General features: G+C 33.2%; 1 pseudogene; it reads left to right on the forward strand.

The window, feature by feature from the left end:
• The window catches only part of LOC149536981 (cysteine-rich receptor-like protein kinase 2), a 54,457-nt pseudogene extending 45,442 nt beyond the window's left edge, over positions 1–9,015 (forward strand).
• Positions 9,016–9,257: the final 242 nt, after the last annotated feature.

Consider the following 9,257-nt stretch of genomic DNA (forward strand, 5'->3'; position numbering starts at 1 on the left):
TAAACAAAATGGTATAGGTGAAAGAAGGAACAGATCTATCATGGACTGTGCAAGAACCCTAATGATTGAAAAGAGCATTGCTATCAAATAGTGGAAGGAAGCTATTAGCATTGTAGTTCATACCTTAAACTGAGTACAACTAAAAAAGGACTCATTCAAAACACCCTATAAGTTGTGGTATGGCTACAAATCCAATGTAAGTTATCTAAAAGTATTTGGAAGCAAATGTTACATTTTGAAAGAATCTAGAAAAGGTAAATTTGATGTAAAGGGTGATGAAGGAATATTTTTAAGATATTTTTGCAAAAGTAAAGCATATAGATGTTTGAATCTGTCTACTCACAAAATCATAGAAAGTGCACATGTGAAAGTTGATGAGTTCGCAGAAAAATGTGAAGAAGAAAGCAAAAGGGTACTTGAAGACTACAAGAGATTTGTTTACATTGAATCGAATATAGTACCAAGTATACTAGTTAATCAGGAATCCTCAACTCTAGAGTCTTCAGTTACCAAGTCACAGGAAGTTCAAACTGAGCTAATGCCTCCTGAGTTGCAAGAACCTAAGTTGCAAACAGAGGCTACCGAATCAACAACTACCAAGCACGAGCAACTAGATCTAGGACAAGAAGTTGAGATGCAGAAGGATAACAATGGAAGTCACTCAAAAGGCAAGGAGCTCGTGTTAGCCAAGTATTTCAGAAAGCATCACACACCCGATCAGATCATTAGAGACAAATCAGAAGGAACAATGACAAGAAGTAAGTTGAAAGGCACTTGTTTACTTGCTGATTTTGAACCTAGAAATGTCAAAGATGCACTAGACAATGACAGTTGGATTGAAGCTATGAATGAAGAGATAGAATAGATAGAGAAAAAAAAAACATGGACTCTTGTACCTAGACCCAAAGACAAGAACCTGATTGGAACAAAGTGGGTATTCAGAAACAAGCTAATGAAGATGGTAATGTATCAAGGAACAAAGCTAGACTAGTATGCAAAGGATACTCTCAAGAAGAAGGTGTAGACTATGGAGAAACTTTTGCTCCTGTTGCAAGATTGGAAGATGTCAGAACCTTACTTGCATATGCTGCATTCAAATGATACAAAGTCTATCAGATGGATATCAAGTCAGCATTTCTTAGTGGCATATTGGATGAAGAGGTTTATATTGAACAACCTGAAGGTTTTATTGATCTAGACATGAAAAACATGGTCTGAAAACTGCATAAAGAATTATATGGTCTAAAACGAGCCCCTAGAGCATGGTATGAAAGATTGCATAACTACCTTATTCAAATTGGTTTTCAAAGGACTAATGATAACAATAGTTTGTACATAAAGGAAGGACTAGATAATAAGATTGTTTTAGCATAAATATTTGTAGATGATACTTTGTTCACAGGAAATTATGATCTTTGAAAAGAATTTTCAGAACAAATGAAAAAGGAATTTGAAATGTCAATGTTTGGTGAGATCAAATTCTTTGTTGGTCTTCAAATTCAACAAAGTAAGAATGGCATCTACATCACTCAATCTAAATACATCAAGGAGTTACTAAAAAAGTTTGGTATGGAAGACTACAAACCAGTTGGGACTCCTATGTGTACTGGATTGAAACTTACCAAAGATCATGAATCTGAGGAAGTAGATCAGACATTGTAAAGATCTATGATTGGAAAGTTGCAATATTTAGTGCACACAAGACCAGGCATTGCCCTTGCAGTAGGGATTGTAGCAAGATTCTCAACAAAACCAAAAGAAAATCACATGATGGCAATCAAAAGGATCATGAGATACTTAAAAGGAACTGAAGATTATGGATTATGGTATAAACTTGGAGGTAAACTAGATTTAAAGGTGTTCATTGATGTAGATTGGGCAGAAAATATTAATGACAAAAAGAGCACAAGTGGAAGAGCTTTCTTTCTTGGACAAGAAAAAAGCAGAATTGTACATCTCAATCCAAAGTAGAGGCTAAATATGTCGCAGCAGGAGTAAATTGCTCAAACCTTGTGTGGTTTAAACAATTATTGGAAGGTATGAAGCAAGAAATAAAAGAACTAGTTGTTATGTTTTGTGATAACACAAGCACAATTAACATCTCCAAGAATCCAATGATGCATTCAAGAACCAAGCATATTGCCATCAAATATCACTTTGTTTGAGAATTGGTACAAGAAAAGGAAATAAGATTGGAATATATGCATATAAAAGAACAAATTGCTGAAATATTCACAAAGCCTTTACCTAAGGATGCATTCTTATATCTAAGAGGGAAGTTAGGGGTCATTCCCCTATCTAAAGCTCACTAAAATACAGTTTTAGTAATGCATCAACAGAAATAGAATTGAAGATCTATCAGTTGATGTAGCAAACCAATGAAGACATTGCATATGAATGAATACATCAGGTACAATATTATTCAATTTTATTGAGTTGTCTTTGGAATGTGTTGTCAAAGAGGGAGAATATATTGTCATATCTTTCTGAAATTTGCAAAATAAATAAGAGTTTATTCAAGAGGGAGAAATTATTATGAAAGAGGGAGCTTTGCTATATTTTAAGAAGTGAAGTATTCTGTCATTAAAAGACTTGTTTTTCAAGATTCATCCTGCTATGACATGTTGTGTTGCCATCAATACCAAAGAGGGAGATTGTTGGATACAATTGTTCAAATTGTGTGTTGTCTTTGATGTCACACAAATGTCATATTAGTCATCAGATAGTGTCTACCGAGCTCAGAAGGTCAGCAAGGCAAAGGATAGTGTCTACTGAACTCAGAAGGTCAGCAAGGCAAAGGAAAATGTCTACGAAGCTTAGAAGGTTGGCTAGGTAAAAGACAGAGCCTACCAAGCTCAGAAGGTTAGCCAAGCAAAGATGTAGCTCTTACCGAGTTCACTCGGTCATCAAAGGCAATTTGGAAGATATAGTTCTTACCGAGTTTTCAAGGTAATCAAAGAAATTTAGTTATGATCGAGCTCACTCGGTCATCAAAGGGAATTGGCAGAAGTAGTTCTTACCAAGTAAACTCAGTAGGCAAAGGTTTTTAAGGATATTGCAATGTTAACCGAGTCAAGAAAGTTAACTCAAGAAATTTTTGGAAGTAGTATTTATCGAGTAGGGTCGACCACCAAAAGATTTCATTATTTTATGAAATAATGTTTATTTGTTTAGAGTAATATTTGTAGCCAACTGATGTATGGTTTATTGGTAAATATAACATGTAAATGGGCTGACTTGACAATCTGAAAGGTATAAGTAAGAGGTCAAGTTGTGAATTCTAAGAAGTATGAAGAGTAAGTATGAGAAGTTGATGTGATATGAAGACTAATTTTTGTGAAAGTGAATTTGAAGGATGATCAGAGATCATTGCAGAGCAGTAGAGCCATATTTGATCAAGGAGGATCTAATGATACTGAATAGAGACTTGTAGGTAGCAAATTTAGTTGCATCTTGTTCAGGTCAATTCATTGTTGCTTTCTAACCATTGTAGCAGTGATTTCAAATCTCTTAACAGAGTTGGTTTAACAACCATTTTGTAAATCCTCTAACAAGGTGTCAGTTCAATTGAATTGTTCTAATGACCTCTAGCAAGGCCACTCCTAACATGGTTATTAAAATCCTCTAACAGGGTCACACATAATAGTGTGTATTGTAACCGTTAATAGGGTTGGCTCCTAACAGGGCTCACTTCAGAAGAGTAAAAAATTGGTGACTAGTTACTTGGTGGTTTTTCCTATATTGGGTTTCCATGTTAAATCTAGTGTCTCTTGTGTTCATTTTATTTAAATTTTGCATACATATTAATAACTATGAATGCTAAATGATCAATAACTAGTTAACCTATGAAGATATAGTATTCCTACATTATTTATAGAGTATCAGTAGTAAGTAAGCATTATAGATATCTAAGGGATTTGTGAACTGTTTTGGGATAGCTAATTCACCCCCTCTCCCCCCATTAGTTACTCTTTCTATAATTCCAACAACAGAATGGTTGGAGAGTTTTTCAAATAGATGTGAAATAAATAGTTTTGAATGATTTTCTTTAGGAAGAATTTTATATTCAATAGTCACTAGATTATGAGGTATATGGGGACAAAGCTAAAGTATTCAAATTGAAGAAGGCTCTTTATGGTTTGAAGAAAACCCCTAGGGCTTGGTATAGTAGAATTAATTCAAACATGACAAGTAATGGTTTTTGTAGGAATCTTAATGAGCCCACTTTATACACAAAGATCAATAAAGAATGTTATATTTTGATTGTATGCTTGTATGTTGATGATTTAATTTTCACTGGAAATTTTTTTATAGACATGTTTAAGAAATCAATAATGGAAGAATTTGAAATGACTAATTTGGGTTTGATGAGATTCTTTTTTGGGTGTTAAAGTTATTCAATCTAATAAAGGGATTTTTATTTGTCAAACTAAGTATTCCAAAGATGTATTGAGAAGATTCAATATGTTGAATTGTAATCCAGCACCAACACCTATTTTAATAGGAACAAAGCTTAGTAGAAATGTTTTTGGGTCATATGTTAATTCAACCGTATTCAAGAAATTTTTTGGTAGTTTGATGTATGTCACAGCTACAAGGCTTGACATTGTGTATGGTGTTAGTTTGATCTCAAGATTCATGGAGTTAGCGAAAGAATCACATTGGAAACTTGGAAAAAGGATACTCAGATATATTGTAGGGACAAAAGCATATGGAATTTTGTATTCCAAAACAAATAATTTTACTTTGATTGGTTATTCTAATAGTGATTTGGTAGGTAATATTGATGATAGAAGGAGCACTTCTAAAAATATCTTTCACTCTTGCACAGGTTCAATTTCATGGGCACCAAAGAAGTAACTGATAGTAACAATTTCATCAGCTGAAGTAGTATATGTAGTAGTCACATTAGCAGCATGCCAAGAAACTTGGATGAGAAGAATTTTAAAGGATCTACTACAAGAACAAGAGGATTTATACAAATTTTCTATGATAAGAAATAGACAATTGCACTTTCAAAGAATCATGGTTTTAACAAAAGGAGAAAGCACATTGATGTGAGATTTCATTTCATTAGAAAGTTGGTAAACAATGGAGAAGTTTGTCTTGATTACTGATGATCTGAAGAGCAGATAGTTGATATCTTCACTAAGGCATTACCAAAAGAAACTTTTTTATATATAAGAGAAAATTTGGGAGTAATTGGAATAAAAAAAATTAAGGAGGAGTTATAGATGGTGTAATTTCTTCACACCGCTTTTGCATGCACTATTCATGCACCACAACTTTCTTATAGTTCAGATCTTCATGCACCGCTTTCAATATCAATTTTGCATCCACCATCATCACATGTTTGGACATGTTTTAGTTAAAAATTAGAAAATTTAATAATGCATTTACCTTTGCATGTAATGTGGAGATCTAAATTTACGATCTGTAATTTTAATTATAGTTATAATAAAGCAAAGACATCCACTATTACTTTTAGTTAGTCTTGGATTAGTTAGGATACCATGCATTTATGAAAAGACTGAGGGTTAGTGGTTTGAGAGATTATTTGAAAGGAGAAAATTTAATTATTTTTGTGCAAAACAAATGAACAAAATTTTGAGTCTTTTATTTTACTTTCTTCTATAGTAGTGTAAAGAGTTTTCTTGTTTGCTGTAGCAATTGTGTTATTGATATTTATGAATTGATTAGTGCTGTAGTGCATGTTTATTTGGTGATTTTCTTTGTTCCATTTGTGTTAATTACTAACAAAATCTAACTTTTTTGTTTATCTTGCTTCTATTCTTTTGAGGAGTCAAATCGCTAGTATACAACTTGAAACATTTTTCTTCCAAACTAATAACCTTATCAAAATATATGTATGTAATTGTGATCATTATTTTATTCTTCTTACTCTTCACCTGGCTTTATAAAAAATCATATCCTTGTAAAGAAGCTAAATTCTAAATTCATTACTTTTGAATAGTACATATTGGCCTTGACATTTTCTAAAATATTGCAATTGAATGAGGATATTCTCTATGGAAAATAGGGTAGGTTAATCTCATGGAAAAATCCTTATAATCATCCTACTTAGTTATTCACGATACACTCCACATTCACACTACTTCAATGCAAACTTATTGCATCTGCCATGGTTGTCAAATAGAGGGCCCAATCACACCACATATCTAGGAATGAAGTTACAGAAATACAAAAGAAATCAGGCACTTGATAGTGAATAAATACAATGAAAAACTTACGTATTATTAATCAAATATATGAATAACTATTATTAAAATTTTATTTAAATTAAATACATTAAAAAGTTAATAAATGAATAATAAATAATCATAATAGTTTCATTATAAAAATAATAATATTATTAACATATAATTATTTAGCCTAATAACTTGTCTCCTTCTCTTTGGGAAGCAAATAATGCTGTCAAAACAGAGAAAGATAAATTCCTCTAGGCTTAATTTAATATTTTATAGATACTGAAGCATAAGTCTTCGAGTCATGAGTTCAATCTTAGTCAATACTAATATCACAAAATGAAAATAAATGGAACAACAGATATTGAAGGAGCAACGGAACTCCGTGCGCCAGAAGATTTTGACTTCAAGATACTCAAAAAGGCAACCAACAATTTTGATAAAGCATTATTATTTTAATTTATTATTTTCTCATAATTAAGATTTGTATGAGAACCCTTCACCTACATAATTTTAAGCATAAAATTACTTAAGTCTTTGCATGGGAACATAGCATTAGAGACAGGGACAATGGTTATCAACACCAACACCTAGGATGCACTACGGAATTGATGTTGTTACTCACATTAAAAAATTATATACTTAGAGATGCTGAATATTGGCTCATTGGTGGTGCTTATCCCCATAAATACACTATATATGCATAGAGATACAAAAAGTGTCTACTGTCGACTAAAATGTGTCATAGAATTAATGGTGTTTATCTCCATAAAAAATGATTCTATATAATAAAAACCAAAAGAAGCTATTATCAACATAAAAAATGCACCATTGCAGTAGTAGTGCTTATCTATAAAAATTAGTTCTATATAATTAGAGTCGGGCAAAAGTCAATGGGTTTTCAGTCCATTCTGGAAGTTGAAAGGTTCTCAATGAGGCCATCAAAGATCAAGTCTCATTGGATGCAAGGCTTCCACCAAATAAATCAAAATAAAGCCACTTTATTCTTTAGTTCTTGCCCAAAAAAGTACAACTTGTGCTCTTCTATTAAATAGCCACACATCAATAAATTTATATTCTCATCATATCAACACTTAAAATGCACCATGACATTGATAGTGCTCATACCATAAAACCATTCTAGATAAAATGAAAACAAAAGAGAACAACTATAAATATTTAAAATGTAAAAGTGACTATCAATACATAGAATGCACCATACATTGATCATACAAATCCCATAAAAAAAGTTTTATATGATTAAAACCCAAAAAGGAAGGCTCACCATGACATTGATGGTGCTTATCCCATGATATTCAACATAACTACTAGTTGATGCATCCTAGTGGATAGCCATTTCTGAGACAATGTGGCCATTTAACTTATCCCCTTTGTCCAAAATAATAATTATGAGAAAATAATAAAGGAAAATTGAAATTTGAGAAAATAAGGTATCTGGTTATTTATTTGCTGTCCATATTGGCCTTCTGTTTTGATGCATTGACATTTGCAGGGTACGTTGACAAACGACAAAGTTGTGGTGGTAAAGAAGCTCACATTAGGACACTCTTCCCATTCAATTTCGGAATTTGAAAGTGAAGTGAAAATCGTTTCAAATGTTCATCACAGAAATCTTGTGCGTTTACTTGGATGTTGCAGACAAGGCCAAGAGAGGCTCCTGATTTATGAGTTTCGGTTTGCTATTCCCTATCTTTCCTCTTTTTGATTCCTTCATCCTTTACAAATTAAATGATCATGGGTTGTGAAATTGTTGTGAATTGCCCTTTATGAAGGTAAAAATAAAAGACTTTTGAGTTGGAAGCTGGAAAGGTTCGAGATTATCGTGGGCACTGCTCGTGGACTAGCATATCTCCATGAGTAATTCCATGTCTGTATCATCCATCGTGACATTAAATCAAGCAATATATTACTTGACGACAACTTCAGAGCCTAGTTTTGGCTTGGTCATGGGTTCAAATCTCCCCGGTGCCTTCTCGACCCATGTAAGCACTTGGTATGCGCGTCGAGGGGGAGATTGTTGGGTGATGCGACGCGCTCCCCTGCCCACAGGTGGTTAATTATGTGGTGTTCCATGTTCACTAACAGTCATGACTTTTGGTGCAACGACAAATAGACCCTACACTAGCAAGACTTCTTCCAAACGATAAAGCTCACGTCAGCACAAGATTTGCAGAAATTTATCTACTTATCTTTCTAATAATCAAGTTTCCAATATAGATAGTAACACCATTACTTTTGGGGGGATTTTGCAGAGGATACACAGCTCCTGAATACGCTCAACATGGGCAACTAACAGAGAAAGCTTCGGTGTCATGGTTCTCGAAATTCTCAGTTGTCAAAAAAGCATTGACTTGAAGCAACCACCGGATATGCAATATCTTCTTCAATTGGTATTTTAATTTTAAGAATAGTCTTTGAATCTTTTAATCTCATCTCTCCCCTCCGAAAAAATCCTAATCATTTTTCTAAAAAATAATTATGGCAGGTTTGGAGCCTATACAAAGATAACAAGGTTTTAGAGTTGATGGAAAGTGAGAAGGAGATGGAAGGGTATAGCAAAAGAGAGGTTTTGAGGGTGATAAATCTTGCGCTTGTGTGCATACAAGCTTCTCCCAGACAAAGACCATCAATGTCTGAGGTTGTGACAATACTATTAAGTAAGGATGAGATTGATTTTCAGAATCCTTTGCGACCATCATTTGTAGACGTGGGGAACAATGAACGTGGAGGAGGTCTTGATTCATTTCAGTCAAACGCAACAATTTTAGTAATCCTTAATTCTCGTTAACAGTGTGTATTTCTCTTGTTGATGGACACATGGCATTTAGCAAGGAAGGATGTATTGTTAATTTCTAATCAATTATATAATCCCTCCTTTCTAGTTTCAAATAGGACATTTTAGTATTGCAATAATATATTTCCCTTTTCATATATATAATCATAACTTTTTTTTACAAAGAGTTGCAGAAAAAATTGAAAGCTCACACTAGAAGCTAGAATTAATTGTGTAAATAGAAATTTGTAATTATA

The sequence above is a fragment of the Cupressus sempervirens genome, chromosome 10 (genome assembly GCF_028749045.1).
Source record: "Cupressus sempervirens isolate cs-2001-9-10 chromosome 10, ASM2874904v1, whole genome shotgun sequence".
NCBI lineage: Eukaryota > Viridiplantae > Streptophyta > Pinopsida > Cupressales > Cupressaceae > Cupressus > Cupressus sempervirens.